Source organism: Rhinolophus sinicus, linkage group LG11 (assembly GCF_036562045.2).
Source record: "Rhinolophus sinicus isolate RSC01 linkage group LG11, ASM3656204v1, whole genome shotgun sequence".
NCBI lineage: Eukaryota > Metazoa > Chordata > Mammalia > Chiroptera > Rhinolophidae > Rhinolophus > Rhinolophus sinicus.
The window spans coordinates 409657-426305 of NC_133760.1; the positions used below are offsets into that span (position 1 = coordinate 409657).

The 16649-nt window shown below is 40.6% G+C and overlaps 1 pseudogene; it reads left to right on the forward strand.

Annotated features, from left to right (window-relative positions):
- Nucleotides 1–7968: 7968 nt before the first annotated feature.
- Nucleotides 7969–8289, forward strand: LOC109437015 (large ribosomal subunit protein eL42; annotated as a pseudogene).
- The last annotated feature ends 8360 nt before the right edge of the window (nt 8290–16649 follow it).

Below are 16649 nucleotides of genomic sequence, written 5' to 3' on the forward strand. Positions count from 1 at the left end.
CTCTAAAACGGAGCTGGGAACCCATATCAGACAACTCTATCCCGGAAGGGCGGGGGGGGGGGGGGGGGCGGGGCCAGGAGACTCTGCACTGATGCTATCAGACTCGCTATGGTTATTACTACCTTCAAGGCGCCTTACTAAGATTTTTTAAAATTGTGGTAAAATTCACGTAACAAAATTTTCCATCTTAACCATTTTAAACTTCAGTTCGGTAGTGTTAAGTACATTCACATTGTTGTGCCCTCACATCCCAGTTTTCATCTTGCAAAACTGAAACTCTGTCCCCACTGAACACTACCTCCCCATTCACTGTCCTCCCAGCCTCTGACACCCACCATTCTACTTTCTGTCTCTGCTAATTTCACCACTCTAGATACTTCATAGAAGTGGAGTCATACAGTGTTTGCCTTTTTGTGTCAGGCTTACTGCCCATAATGTCCTCCAGGTTCACCCATGTTACAGCGTGTCAGAATTTCCTTGCTTTTAAAGGTTGAATAGTATTCCATTGTACATATGGACTACTTTGTGTTTATCCATTTTTCCATCGATGAACACTTGTGTTGCTTCCACTTTTTGGCTGTTGTGAATTATGCTGCCTATGAACATGGGTGAACAAATATTTCTTTGAGACCCTGTTTTCAATTATTTTGGGTGTGTACTCAGAAGGAGGCCTGCTGGATGACATGATTCTAAGATCTTTTAAATGCATGAATTCATTTGACCATCATGGACCCTGGAAGTAGGGCTGTATAACATGGGGCACTACTCACAGCCCTTCTGTCTCTCTCTTCTTACATCTGTTTGGGATGGGAACACTTTCCCCATTTCCCTCTTAGAGCTTGTGGCTAGTCAAATAATTAAAATCACACAAGGCAGATTAACAGCAGAAAAATCAATTTCAATACAGGTGTATGGGTAATTCACATAAGCATGAAAATTTCAAAGACAGAAAGGCAAAATGAGGTATATATGTCATTCTGGACCAAGAAGGGGTAAGCAGGGGTCTAGGACTTCACGGGGAAATAAGGCAATTTATAAGGGGGTGAAAAGAGTTAATGTTTAGTAAAATGTTTGTTGGGCCATCTTGAAACAATAGAACACAGGGAGGACTTTGATCAAATCGGCCTTGCTAGGTTTCTTCCTGTCTATCATGCCTAGTTCAAATTAAACTATAGATATTTATGATGATATCTCCTTTCCTGGAGCAGATCCTCTCTGTTTTATTTTTTTAAAATTAAAGTTTATTGGGGTGACAATTGTTAGTAAAGTTACATAGATTTCAGGTGTACAATTCTGTATTACATCATCTATAAATCCCATTAGTGTGTTCACCACCCAGAGTCAGTTCTCCTTCCATCACCATATATTTGACAGATCCTCTATCTTAAATTCTTTTAGGCAATAAGTGGGAAAGATCAAAAGTTCTTCCTGAGCCTTCTGGGCCTTCATTGTTTCCAGCTCAAAATATTCTGCATGCCACAGTGACACATCTGGGAGTTACTCATTTTGAACCCCCACACACTTCTCAACTTTCCACAGTCTGCACACGACCTGAGATACTCAAGTGTTGAGGACACCCCAGGCTCCAGCCAGAAGACAGGGAGCTTAAAATCTCTAGTGTTTGTTAATTCACACGATATAAGCATTTAACAAGTGTCTGATTACTGAACATCTGTTCTTCTTATCCTGCAATGACCTTCTTCCCCTCTGAAGCCCCAGGGTGCCTTACTGCATTCCCAGCTCAGAATGTCTTATATACCTCAGTTTCCCTTTCTGTCTCTGACCTTCTCGTGCTTGTGGCGTCTCCTACTCTCTCCTGTACACAGTGTTCCCATACATATGTAATTAAATTTGGTCATTTTCTCTTGTTAATCTTGCACACAGGGACCAAAGAAGATAAAGATGAGTGCGATTTGATCCCATTCTACAAGAAGCTCGGTTTGCTGGGAGAGCTGAGAATGCAGGCGGAGAAAGACAACACGCTGTAAGATGTAAGAAGCACTACTGGTTCACGGAAGGAAATACATGGGAGCAGGAAGGGGAGTTGTGCAGTGAAGGCATCTGGGGAAAGATTGACAGATCAGATTATAAGAAGATCAAATGACCCACATGCTAAAACACTGGCCAAAAATAACCCAAATTGGGTTTAAGTGTACTCATTAACTCTTAACATTGATCTTTAAAAAGCCAATCACACAAGGACATGTTGGAATGAAGGGGCTTAAGCTGTTATGGAGAGTTACAGTTGATTGTGTGAAATCCCAGTTGAAATAAAGACTATTTTAAGTATATTGAGAGTCAATAGATATAGAAAGAAGCCTTCTCAGAGTTTCCCTTATCTGTCTAAAAGCAGAAAATTCTGGGAAATAAGGCTGCCATAAATTCCCTCTTTAGAGAGGGACAACTTCCAAGAGGAGGAAATAGAGTAAACCTATTATTATAACTCCCCACTGTGGGGAGTTTTATGGCCCCAAAGAAAATGGAAATACCATTCACACTTGAGTAAGTAAAAATTATCATGAAGTTTCTTATCTCCCCTTTGTTCTTTTAAAAACCTATTTTTCTTCCTAAGGAAAACTGTTTGTTCTTCCCCTAGAAGACTTTTCTGCCCCCTTGTTGTCCCCTACAAAGTCTAACTTTAACCAGTTAGCAAGCTACTTTTGTTAGCTCCTATATGCATAAATAATCCCTTATTAGACAGGAAGGAACCTAGCAAGGCTCATTTGGTCAAATAATCCTGTTAATCTGTCTTTTGTCTGTCTATTTTGCAGGCCCCTAGTCACAGAACCTAAGAGAGTACATAAAAAGTATTTTTCTAGGGATGACCTGTTGGCTCAGGCGGTTGGAGCTCCGTGCTCCTAATGCCAAAGGCTGCTGATTCAATTCCCACATGGGCCAGTGGGCTCTCAACCACAAGGTTGCTGGTTTGACTCCTCAACTCCCGCAACTAACAACAGCAACTGGTCCTGGAGCTGAACAGCGCCCTCCACAACTACGATTGAAAGGACAACTTGACTTGGAAAGTCCCAGAAGTACACACTGTTCCCCAATAAAGTCCTGTTCCCCTCCCCCAAAAAAAGTTTGTTTTCTCTCCAATAGTAGCAAGGTTTAAATGCTTCAACAACGTGATGCAGCTACTGAATAAAATATATGGTCAAGTCAAAAAAGTAGAGTATAAATGGCTCAGTTGGTTGGAGCGCGGGCTCTCAACCACAAGGATGCCAGTTCAATTCCTCGACTCCCGCAAGGGATGGTGGGCTGTGCCCCCTGCAACTAGAAACGGCAACTGGACCTGGAGCTGAGCTGCGCCCTCCACAACTAAGACTGAAAGGACAACAACTTGACTTGGAAAAAAGTCCTGGAAGTACACACTGTTCCCCAATAAAGTCCTGTTCCCCTTCCCCGATAAAATAAAAATAAATAAAAAAAGGAAGTAGCGTATAGTAGTATAGCGTAGGGACTATAGTCAATAATATTGTAAGAACTATGTATGGTGTCAGATGGGTACTAGAATTATTGAGGGGATCACTGGATAAAGTATATAAATGTCTAATCACTAGTTTGTATTATCTGAAACTAACATAATATTGAATGTCAACTGTAATTGAAAAATAAAGAAATAAATTTAAAAAGAGTATGGAGTCATCCACTCAACATTGCCAAAGGCCCAGTATATGCCAGACACTAAAATAGGCACCAGGATTTAGAAATAAAGACATATTCCCCTCTTGAACAACAGTGGGACATTTGGAAATGATTTACAGTCACACATCACATAATGACACTTTGGTCAATGATGGGCCACATATATGATGGTGGTCCCATAAAATTATAATGGAGCTGAATCACCTGGTGACATTGTAGCCATCATGACATCACAGTGGAATGCATTACTCACTGTTTGTGATGATGCTGGTGTAAGCTTACTGCACTGCCAATTGTATAATAATACTATGTATTGTAATTTTACTGTGCCTGCCTTTTCTATGTTTAGATATGTTTAGATACACAAAGACTTACCATTGTGTTATAATTGCCTATAGTATTCAGTACAGTAACATACTCCTAGTCCAGGAACAATAGCTGTACCATACAGCCTAGGTATGCAGTAGGCTACACCATCTAGGTTTGTGTAACACACTCAGTGATGTTCACACAATAACGAAATTGGCTAACCAAGTGTTTCTCAGAATGTATCCCCATTGTTAAAGCAACACATGACTGTATATGGAATTCTTATATTGAAATAATTCCACATCGTTAAGATTCTAACTTTTCAAAACAACCATAAAATAACAGAAGGGATTATGCAAAGAATTTAAAATAACATTAGAACAGTGATTTGAGCTTTGAGAATACCATCTGCAATATCACATTGTATAGAATTTGAAAGACACAAAATCTCTGATGTGGGGGAGGAAGAAACTTCCCTCTACCTTTCTAGGTTGTTCTGGCTGGCCTAATACTTAAGTTGACATGAGACAGATTAACAGGACAAAATGACCAAATTTAATTACATATGTATGGGAACACTGCATACAGTAGAGAGTAGAAGATGCCACATGCACGAGAGGGTCAGAGACAGAAAGGGAAACTGAGGTATATATGACATTCTGAGCTGGGAATGCAGTAAGGCACCCTGGGGCTTCAGAGGGGAAGAAGGTCATTGCAGGATAAGAAGGGCAGATGTACAGCAATCAGATGTTTTCCCTGCCCTATCGACAGGTCATACAAAGTTATTTCTGGTAGTAATTCTTATTATGGGCAAGACCCCAAATTTAAATTATTTAAGGGAGAGGTAAAAGTTTCTCATGAGCCCACAGAATCCAGAATGCCTTCAGCTCAAAATAATCCACAAGCCAAAGTGGCATATCTTGGGGAGGGAGGGCTGTTCTGAATCCCTTCACAGGCATTATTTTCCTCTTATGATTCATGAGAATTTCACTCACTTCCACCTGTGCTTTTTCCCTGTCCCCTCTTCTTTCCAATATAATTTAGCACTATATTTAATTCATCTCATATTACTTTGGTAAAGGTAAGAGATATGCTTATATTTGTTTTCTTTTTCCTTTTTCACTCAATAATTATCCTGTGTTTCAAATACCCTCTCTGCAAGGTGAGCATGCCATTACCATCACCTCTCCCTTAATTTCCTAGCCCCATGACCTCCATCTCTCAAACAGTAACATCTGTTCCTTTTCATGTACATTCCCACGTCTACGAAACTGTCACTCAATTGTGTAACCAAAATTGAGTTTGGGTGCTTTGAGTATACATTAAATATGATTATTTAAAATTGATGTTGAAATCATTGTGAACTGTGATGCACAACCAGAAACCCTGTCCCCCACTCTTCAGTGTTTTGTGTGTTTTTTTTTTAAATTAAATTTATTGGGGTGACAATTGTTAGTAAAATTACATAGATTTCAGGTGTACAATTCTGTATTACATCATCTATAAATCCCATTGTGTGTTCATCACCCAGAGTCAGTTCTTCCATCACCATATATTCGATCCCCCTTACCCTCATCTCCCACCCCCCACCCCCCGCCCCCCTTACCCTCTGGCAACCACTAAACTATTGTCTGTGTCTATGAGTTTCTGTTTCTCATTTGTTTGTCTTGTTCTTTTGTTGTTTTTGGTTTATATACCACATATCAGTGAAATCACATGGTTCTCTGCTTTTTCTGTCTGACTTGTTTCGCTCAGCATTACTCTCTCAAGATCCATCCATGTTGTCACAAATGTTCCTATATCATCTTTTCTTACTGCCGAATAGTATTCCATTGTGTATATATACCACAACTTCTTTATCCATTCATCTATCGAAGGACATTTTGGTTGTTTCCATGTCTTGGCCACCGTAAACAAAGCTGCAATGAACATTGGAGCACACGTGTCTTTATCTCTAAATGTTTTCAGATTTTTTGGGTAGATACCCAGAAGAGGGATTGCTGGGTCTCTTCAGTGTTTTATTCTGTCCATCTTTGCCACTCTTCCTGCCTCCCTTCTCTGTCTTGGATGGAAACACTTCTGCACCTTTCCCTCTGTCGCCTTCTCTTTTGCTTTTGCTCCTTATGTCTCCTGTTTTTTACATGTATTGGACTCTGTGCCTTGGGCAAGGGGATATCCTGTCCCTGCCCTGGTTGCAGTTAGCAAATTGTTCAAATCTGTTAGGCCAAGCCAGCTGTAACAGAGAAGAAACTAAATCAGAGGGGAGTTGGTAGAAGACACATGACCAGGGAGGAAGATGAACAGATTCCCAACACAAGTGTAATCACAGTTTCTTCCACTTACCAGGGGGACACTGGTAGCAAAGCAACTAGACACCAAAGGTTTTCTCCCGTACCTTATGAAAGGAGAGATTCTAGAAATAATTGTAATTGTTTGTTACAAGTCTTAGTTTTTAATTTGCCAAACAGGATTTTCTTACGTAGGACATCTGTCGAATCAAAAAGAGAAATGTAACCACTCCTAGGTTAGTTTTTTTCTTTTTAATTTTCTGGGAGTACAACATTACAAACACACAAACAAAATTGCACATATCATAGGATAAGGGTTGATGAGTTTTCACAAACTGAACGTACCCATATAAAGAGCATCTATGACAAGAAGAAAACATTACCATCACCCCAGAACTTCCCCTCCCCCCACGCTCCTCGCAAACAGTCTCTACCCCTCCAGGGATAACCACTGTCCTGATTTCTAGCAGCATAAACTGACTTTGTCTAATTTTGTATATTATATAAATGGATTCGTAGTGTGTGCTCTTTGGTCTGGCTTCTTTCACTCAGTTTTGGGCTTGGAGATCCATCCATAGGGTTGTTGCATGTCACAGCTTGCCCATACCTGTTGCAGTAAGATATTTCATCATTGTACACCTTGAATTTACACAATGTTATATGTCAATTATACCTCAACAAAGCTGGAAAAGAACATGTATTAATAAATGTATCACAAATTATTTATCCATTCTACTATTGATGGGCTTTTAAGTAGGCTGCAGTTTGGGGCTATTACAAAATAGTACTGCTACGAACACTTAGTAGATATCTGATAATGAATATGTGAACAAAATTGTGTTGGGTATTTACCTAGGAGAGGTCACACCAATTTTACTTCCAACAGCAGAATATCCTCATTCTACATTCCCACCAATCCTTGTTTTTTTCCATCATTTTCATTCTAGGTATTCTGGAGATATATAACGGTATCACTTTGTGGTTTTAAACTTGTGAAGGATGGTGAGACTACAACTCAATATGTGAAATAAGTAGAGTTTATTGATTACTGTAGCAACAAAGTGCTATGCTGGCCAGGTGCAGCCTCAACAAACAGAGCAAGTTGTAGGGAATTGTGGACCTTAGGTATAGATGGGCTTTCAGAGGCGTGAGTGGTGGACATCACCTGTAGAATCAGGATCACTCAGGTGTAATGCCTGTCGGTTACTTAATACTGGGGATGTGTGTTTATTGGAGTTTGCCCACTCGTAATTGGCTGACTTTCAGAAGTTAGAGGCTATTACTTACTGATTGTCTTGCAAAATTGTGTTCATTGAAGCAAGTTATTGTTGGTCAATTAAAGGAATTTAAAACTAGTTCTGCTGGCTACTTATCATGCCAACAGAACAGTCTTTTCCTAAGAGTGTGTAAACGTTTTCATTCTCAGTTTCCCCTCTAGGTCCTCACTCGGACAAAACCACTGGAGAGATCCTCGGGGATTGTACAAACATTGAACACTATTTTTCATTGTAGAGATCTGGTTAACAGTTAGAGCCTTGGTTAGCATGACTTTATCCTGTTGGGTTTTTTGTGTTTTTTTAATCATTTATCCAATCATCTCTGGGACTGTGGATATGCAGACGCATTTAAGATCATGGACAACAGCTTTTTCTGTTAGGCGCTAGCGGAGCCAGGCAAGAAACGCTGAGTTTCCCATTTTCATCGTGTGGACATCTCTACTGTAAAGATGGTCAATATGCCCACAACCCGAAGGACTTTCTGTAAAAAGCGCGGAAAGTCTCAGCCTCACAAAGTGACCCAGTACAAGAAGGGCAAGGATTCCCTGTATGCCCAGGCAAAGAGGCGCTATGGTGGGAAGCAGAGTGGCTATGGTGGGCAGACAAAGCCAATTTTCCGGAAGGGGGCTAAAACCACAAAGACGATTGTGCTGAGGCTTGAATGTGTTGAGCCTAACTGCAGATCCGAGAGGATGCTGGCCATTAAGAGATGCAAGCATTTTGAACTGGGAGGAGATGAGAAGAGAAAGGGCCAAGTGATCCAATTCTAAGCTTTGGGGTTCTTATTTTTGAGAAAAATGTTGAAGCTTTAGAAAAATACCTATATAAAAATAAATGCAGTGATATTCTTTAAAAAAAAAAAAAAAAAGATATGGACAGCAGGTATTTAACAACCCTGAGACAACCAAAAGTATTATAAAAAAGGTCTGTAAGACACTCCAGAACTATGACTCCAGGTTTCCTAAGCTTGACTAAGGAAACAAGATCCAATGGTTCCTTGAGTTTACTTAGATAGATAACCAGGATGCCTTTCAACATAGATAAAGATTATTCCTACACTCACCTGTAATGTTAATCTATGAACAACATGAAATATTAGCAATGGCGAAGGCCAAAATATATGGTTGGCCAAAAGAAAATGTAAGGCTATTTCAATATTTATAACTACTTGGATTAAGGAAGTTAAACTGTTTCTTTGTTCCCCAGGGCTTGGGCTGGGCTATGTTATTTCCTATAACAGCCAAATCAGAGGAAAGAATCTGGATGACTACTTCACATTATCCAACTCTTATTGATGGAGTACGTTCCACCATTTATACCAAAGAAGGGTGTTGTTCCTTTTGGACTCTTTGTAATATGTCATTGTCAATTGAAGATATTGGGGAGTTATATGCTAAGAAGGGCCTAAACTCCACAAAGCAATTAACCATGAGTCTGGGTTGGCATTGAAGAAACTGATTCCCAAATAGGAAAAAGAACCCAGAATTTGCACAGGTGATGCAGTTGACCTTATTGGGGTGTGTTGTTATGACAAAGTTATCAGAGTGACATCCCAAGAATATATATTCCACTCTTCTAGCTGAGGACATCTTTGTTCACTAAAGTGTTCTCTACACTATAATATTATTGGTAAATTTAGTGTAATTTTTAGGTAATGTGTAGCAATAATTCATGGTTTATATCTTTGAGTCTTTGGGGAAATTTGATCTATAGTATTAAGAAGTAAGGAAATACCATGTAAAGCCAACAAAGGGTATATGGGTTGAACCAATTCATATCATCAAGTTGAGTCGTGGCCTTCTCATAAGTATAGATATAGCACCTCTGACTTTTTTTTTTTTTTTTTAAAGATTTTATCGGGGAAGGGGAACAGGACTTTATTGGGGAACAGTGTGTACTTCCAGGACTTTTTTTTTTACAAGTCAAGTTGTTGTCCTTTCAGTCTTAGTTGTGGAGGGTGCAGCTCAGCTCCAGGTCCAGTTGCCATTGCTAGTTGCAAGGGGCGCAGCCCACCATCCCTTGCAGGAGTCGAACCGGCAACCTTGTGGTTGAGAGGACACACTCCAACCAACTGAGCCATCTGGGAGCTCAGTGGCAGCTCAGCTCAAGGTGCCGTGTTCAATCTTAGTTGCAGGGGGCGGAGCCCACCATCCCTTGTGGGACTCAGGGATTGAACCAGCAACCTTGTGGTTAGAGCCCACTGGCCCATGTGGGAATCGAACCGGCAGCCTTCGGAGTTAGGAGCATGGAGCTCCAACCGCCTGCGCCACCAGGCCGGCCTCAACTTTGTTTTTTTTAAAGTAAATTTATTGGGGTGACGTTGGTTAATAACATATAAGTATCAGGTGTACAATTCTAATACATCATCTGTATACTCCATTGTATGCTCAGCACCCAATGTCTAGTCTCCGTCTGTCACCATATATTTGACTCCCTTTACCCTCTTCGTGCTCCCGTGACCCCCCCATATTAACCATTTTTAAGTATACAGTTCTGTATGGCAAGGACATTCACATTGTCATGCAGCCAATTTCCAGAATCCTTTTCATCTTTCAAAAGTGGAATTCTGTCCCCATTAAATAGCAATTGCCCATCTCCCCTCCCCCCAGCCCCTGGCAACCACCATTCTACTTTCTGTCTTGATGAATTTGACAATTCTAGGTACTTCATGTAAGTAGAATCATATAATATTTGTCCTCTAGCGACTGGCTTACTTCACTGAGCATAATGTCAAGATTCATCCATTTTGCAGTATGTGTCAGAATTTCCTTCCTTTTTCATTGAAAAATTTTTCTGGGTGGGGAGCACACAATGTGATATATAGATGATGTATTATAGAAATGCACACTTGAAACCTATATAATTTTACTAATCATTGTCACCCCCATAAATTTAATTTAAAAAAAGAAAAAAATTTATGTGGTCCTTCTTATCAACCTTTTTATTGACTATTGATTTTGAGTCATACTTAGAAAACTTTTTTATTGACTATTGATTTTGAGTCATACTTAGAAAACTTTAGCCTACACTCAGTGAATATAGGAATTGATCTATGTTTTCTTCTTGCACGTTTGTGGTTTTAATTTTTACATTTAGATCCCTGATCCATTTGGCATTTGTCTTGTACATGGTGTCAAGTATTAGTCTAATTTTATTTTTTCAAATGGCTAACCAGACATACTGGCATCATTTATTTACAGGACCACATTTGCTTCTGTGATGAGACGAGACTTTTTTACCAGACTAAGCATCCTGTCTGTTTCTCCTCCACCAGTCAGTTTGCGTCTGTATGTACCTGTACCACACTGTTAACTAGAAAGGCTTCCTGGTTCTATTTCATATCTGTGGGATCTGCTCCCCTCCCACAACTTTTCTTTCTCAGTGTTTTTCGTGCTATTCTTATATGTTTGTTTTTCCGTATGAACTTTAATCTCAAGTAAAGGAGCTCCACTAAAAACGTATTGCTTATTCGTTGGGATGGTATTAAATCTGTAAATTATCTTGTGAAGAGCTGATGTCTTTATGATCTTGGATCATCCTACCAAGAAAAATGAATATCTGCCCATTTGTTCACGTCTCTTCTGTGCCTTTCAAGAGGGCTTTAATTTTTTTGTCAGACTGGTTTTTTAAGAATCCTGTCACGTTTATTCCAAAATATTTTATCATTGTTGCTTTTGAAAATGGGGTTCTAACTGGTTAATGTTTGTATATTTTGATTAGGATATTGAAGGATATTGGTTTCTGTATGTTAAATTTATATCCCGCCACCTTACTGAAAACTTTTATTTATTTATTTTTATTTTTTAAAATGTATTGGGGTGACAATTGTTAGTGAAATTACATAGATTTCAGGTGTACAATTCTGTATTACATCATCTATAAATCCCATTGTGTGTTTACCACCCAGAGTCAGTGAAAACTTTTATTTTAAGACTTAACTTCATCATTAATTCTCTAAAGTTTGCTAGGTATCTTTGTGTAATCAAGACAACAGTGGTTGCCCAAATCTGCTTTGTTCCATATAGCCTCTAAAGACAATTGAGAAAAATAAACAAACGAGTCAAATATCACGTCCTTAATATAAGGGAAATATTATGGTGCCATGCTAGGGTCCAGCCGCCTGCCGCGTACAAAAGTTAAAAATCGAGAGACGTGGTTGGTGGAAAGAAAAGCAGGTCTATTCGGAATGCCGGCATTCTGGGAGGATGGTGAACTCCAGTTCAAAGGCCACCTCCCCGTTCCTAGACTGGTGGGAAGGTTTTTTAGGCAGGTAAATGGGAAAAAACAAAGGAAAGCAGGCCTCAGTGCTAATAGTTGAGAAGCTGTCTCCTGGGGTCTTCTGAGGCCTCAGGTCTGCCTCACTGTTATTTTATTTTATTTCATTCTTTTTTTTGGGGGGGGGAAGGGGAACAGGACCCCACTGGGGAACAGTGTGTACTTCCAAGTCAAGTTGTTGTCCTTTCAGTCTTAGTTGTGGAGGGCGCAGCCCAGCTCCAGATCTGGCCGTGGTCGCCAGCCACAGGGGGAGCAGCCCACCATCCCCTGCGGGAGTCCAGGAACTGACCTGGCAACCCTGTGGCCGAGAGCCCACTGGCCCATGCGGGAATCAAACCGGCAGCCCTCAGAGTCAGGAACATGGAGCTCTAACCACCTGAGCCACCAGGCCGACCCCTCACTGTTATTTTAAATCTCATTGTCCGTAGCAGTCTGCAAAAAACTGTAAGGAGGTGTGATCTTGGGTACCGTCTGGGCACCTGAGGATTAAAGAAGCTGCTGTTTTCAGGTTACGATGTTTGTTAATTAACGAGGTGTGGGTAGCCTTGAAAAAAAGGAACAGAGTTCTTCAGTTAAACAGTGGGAGGAGAAACAAAGAGGAAACAGCTGATATTAGAAACTGCAAACCACTGGTAGCTAAGTTTAATTACAAATCTACCAAATTTCACCCTTACAACTGGAGTGATGAAAGTCTGCTTATGGTGGTGGTGGTTGTAACATTCATTCAATTTACTAAAAATCACTGAATTATACACTTAATATGGATGCATTCATTGATATGTAAACCATACTTCATTAAAGTTGTTTTTAAAAATTAACCTAAATTATATGATCCAAATTTATATATACATATAAGCATATATACCTATGTCATGCATATTAGCTTCATTTAAATGAGTAAGCTACTGCTATTGATAATACCTGGACAATATTTGTATGTCTCCAATGCAAGTGAAGGTGTTGGAATTCTCCTCTTCAAAACACCCATAGGCTTCTATGACCTGGGCTATGTCATAAGGAGTAGAAGACAAGGTAGGAACTGTGGCTACTAGCCTGTCCAGCTGAGAGTCACACTGTACGGAACTCCATTCTGGGTTACACATGCAGGCTTCTGAGGGACCAGGCAGAGGTGTGCTGTGGGGATCCAAAAGCTGTTACGGTGTCTGGGGACTGTGGCCCTCCTCCCCTTGGCTAGATGCACGTGGGCTGGGAGCCCTCCTTATTCTTTCTACTCACTGTTTCTCCATTTAACTTGGTGGTTCTTAAACAAAGCCTGTGGAGTAAAAAGGGGAGAAGAGAACACTCAGGTTGCTTCCATATCTTGGCTAAATAATGCTGCAATGAGCATATCGATGCATATGTCTTTTCTAGTTAGGGTTTTGGGTGAATGGATAAAGAAGAGGTGGTACATATATACAATGGAATATTACTCGGCCATAAAAAGGATGAAATCTTGCCATTTGCAACAACATGGATGGACCTAGAGGGTATTATGCTGAGTGAAATAAGTCAGACAGAGAAAGACAAATACCATATGATTTCACTTATATGTAGATCCTAAAGAACAAAATAAGTGAATGGACAAAACAGACTCATAGATACAGAAAACAAACTGATGGTTGCCAGATGGGAAGGGATTGGGGACTGGGTGAAAAGGGTGAAGGGATTAAGAAGTACAAATTGGTAGTTACAAAATAATCGTGGGGATGTAAAGTACAGCATAGGAAATACAGTCAATGTAATAACTATGTATGGTGTCAGGTGGATACTAGATTTATCAGGGTGATCATTTTGTAAGTTATATAAATGTCTAATCACTATGCTGTACACCTGAAACTAATATAAAACAATATTGAATGTCAACTGTAACTAAAGAGTAAAAGAGGGGACGGCTGCTTAGCTCAGTTGGTTAGAACCCAGTGCTCTTAACAATAAGGTTGCCAGTTTGATCCCCACATGGGCCACTGTGAGCTGCGCTCTCCACAACTAGATTGAAACAACTACTTGACTTGGAGCTGATGGGTCCTGGCAAAACACAAATAAATATTTTTTTTAATTAAAAGAAAAAATATTTGACATTAGGAGAACGAACCCAATTTAAGAACATCAGAGCCAAACTGAAGACCCAGAGAAAGTTAAGTAATCTGGTGAATGTATGAAGTTAGACTGGGGAATCCAGGGAGCATTTCATCGCCAAGGAGTATGTATTTGGAAATGCAACCTACGTGGTACAGCCATGGAGGATCTGCTCTAACAAGTCCTACAGTGAGACCTGAACTCCCATCCTCAGCATCATCCACCTACCCTGCTGTGTAAGTAGAACACGCCAACAGTTTGCACCGCCAGAGAGGTCCTGTCCTGGTAGACCTTCCTAATTCCTGTTTAGGTTAAGGTTTCTGCCATACATTTTGACAATCCTTAGTCCTGTAACACACAGTGGAGGTAAGGAACTATTTCTTAAAAAGTGAGAGGAATTTGCCCAAAATCACTCTTGAAGGCCAGCATCAGAGCCAGAAGTAGAACCCAGGCCTCCTGTCCCTTAAGTGGGTACACTTCACTAACCCTCTTTCTCATCCACTCCTGACTATAGCCGTCTTACTACCCAGCCCCCAGACTAGTTTGAAGGCCTTCTGGGGCACAGATTTCTCCATGAAGTCTTCTCCACATCACTGTGCCTTAAATGTGGTTCCTGATCTGCTGAATCGATGGAAACGTCAGGACAAGAGTCTGTGGGCACTGGGGAGCTCTGGCACCCTGGAACCATGACTGCCCGCTCGTGCCCCATTGGCAGACAATTACAAGAGTACATCTCAACGGTGTTCACAATGAGTCTCAAGAGGAGAAAGGCTAAGGGAAAAGGAGTGGGAGCAACAGGCCAGATTTTTCCTTCTTTTTAGATCTGTTTCTTTTCATTTTCTTCATAGAGAAAATATTCACCATAATATTCTTCATTTTAAAGAGTGTACACTTCTGTGGGTGTTAGTATATTCACAGGATTATGCAATATCACCATTATCTAATTCTGAAATACAGCCAGGTGATGTTTAGTCTCTCATCGGAAGACTCATCTGTCACCCTAGCGCACTGATTAAGACAAATGTTTTTGAGCCATGCTCCTCGCCAAACACTGTCCTACTGTTTGGACGTGGAACTCAAGAACAACATCTGTCTTCAAGGATCGTATGGTCCCAGTAGAATACAGAGACACATCATGCAAATAGAGAAATAATACTGAAATAATACTTCATATTGAAATAATACTTCTTTTTTTCTGATGCTTCTCCATCCCCCGGGCCTTTTTGAATAGTATATTCCCTTTGTTATCATCTATGTTGTAGAAACTGAACCACTGGACCTGTGAGAGCGTCCTACAGTCTGGATTTTGCTGGTTGTACTTTCTTGGTACAGTTCATTATGTTCCTGGGTTCTATTCCCTCCAATTGACAATGACACCCCTGAACCAGGGACTGATTCAGACTCAGTAAACCCAGGATGTTCTTGTTCATTTTGCAACGTTTGATTCCCTAAAAAAAAAAAAAAAAAAAAAAAAAAAAGGCAGCGCTATAATAAAAGCTTCTGAGCATTAAAAAAATTGTGATCTATTGTGCAAAAGAGAAAAATGGGGGGATTTGGTCTTTCATCCTCCTTTCTGAAGAAACTGCATGTAAGTTTAAAAGGATGCACAGAGACTAGCCTGGTGACCAGCTAGCAAAAAGCATTCCAGGAAGAAAAAATCATATGCTGACAATTACAGTGAAGAAACGAACAGGGACAAGATTATTTATTTCCTGCAAAACCTGGTGAGAATTTGCTTTTTCAAGGACACTGGGGACTATTAAGGTACTTTTTAGCTGGGTTTATGTCAGGACAATTACTTGCGTTTTGAAAAGAACATTCTGGTCTAGCTCCAGAACATATCCCAGGGAAGCCAGAGTGGATGTAGGGCGAGCACATAAGATGCTGATTTGTCACCCTGCTGACATCATAGGCACCAAAGGGGAGGCAGTGGGGTGTAGGGAAGTATTTGCTGGGTGGAATCTCGAGGACTGTGAGTTTTAACGGACTTCAGATGGTAGGGGAGATCTACTAGCAGCGAGGGTGCATATGAAAGATTTTATGGATGCAGATCAGTAAACCAAATTTGACCTCAGTCCAAATTGACTGAAATACTGAGCCCTTCACAAGCAGGCCCCAAGCAGGCCACTAGGGGTCGCGCCGAGCGAGGCCATCTCAGGGAAAGCCGAGACGCTGTCCCTGCAAACATTTCCTTTCCTGGCCAGCAGGGGGAGAGAGACGAACAAAACCAGAATTGAGAAGGCTGTGTCTTGAGGCCCAGAACACGTTTACTGCCAGGGTGCAGGGTACAAAACCCAACGCCACCACTTGACCAGCTACTGGATTCCTTTAATATCTATTTCTATGCTTCATTTCCCCCTTTTATAAAATGGGCCAGACACTGGTAAGTGCTGGGTGAATATGAGCTTTTGTTGTTATAAAACACCAATGACCTTAAAACAACCCTTGTCCTGGCCCCCAGGTGACCAGATGACCTAGGCTAACCGCTTTCTGTGAAACTCCTTGCCCCAGACTGATGTCTGTACGATGCGGAATAGCCCGAGAGGAAGACAAAAAACAAATATTCCTAAAAAATAATTTGGAAAATGAAGTCACACAGGTTTGATTCTTTTTCCCTCCTGCCAGACACAGATGCTGCACTGTGAATTTTCAAGAGGGACAATGTAGGTTCCAGCATTTCCCCAATTTCTTTTCTTATATTCTACAGTTGAATAAAGACAATAGATTTGATTGTCGATGAAAGAATGTCCAGTATTCTAAGAAAAAGTTTTATGAAAGT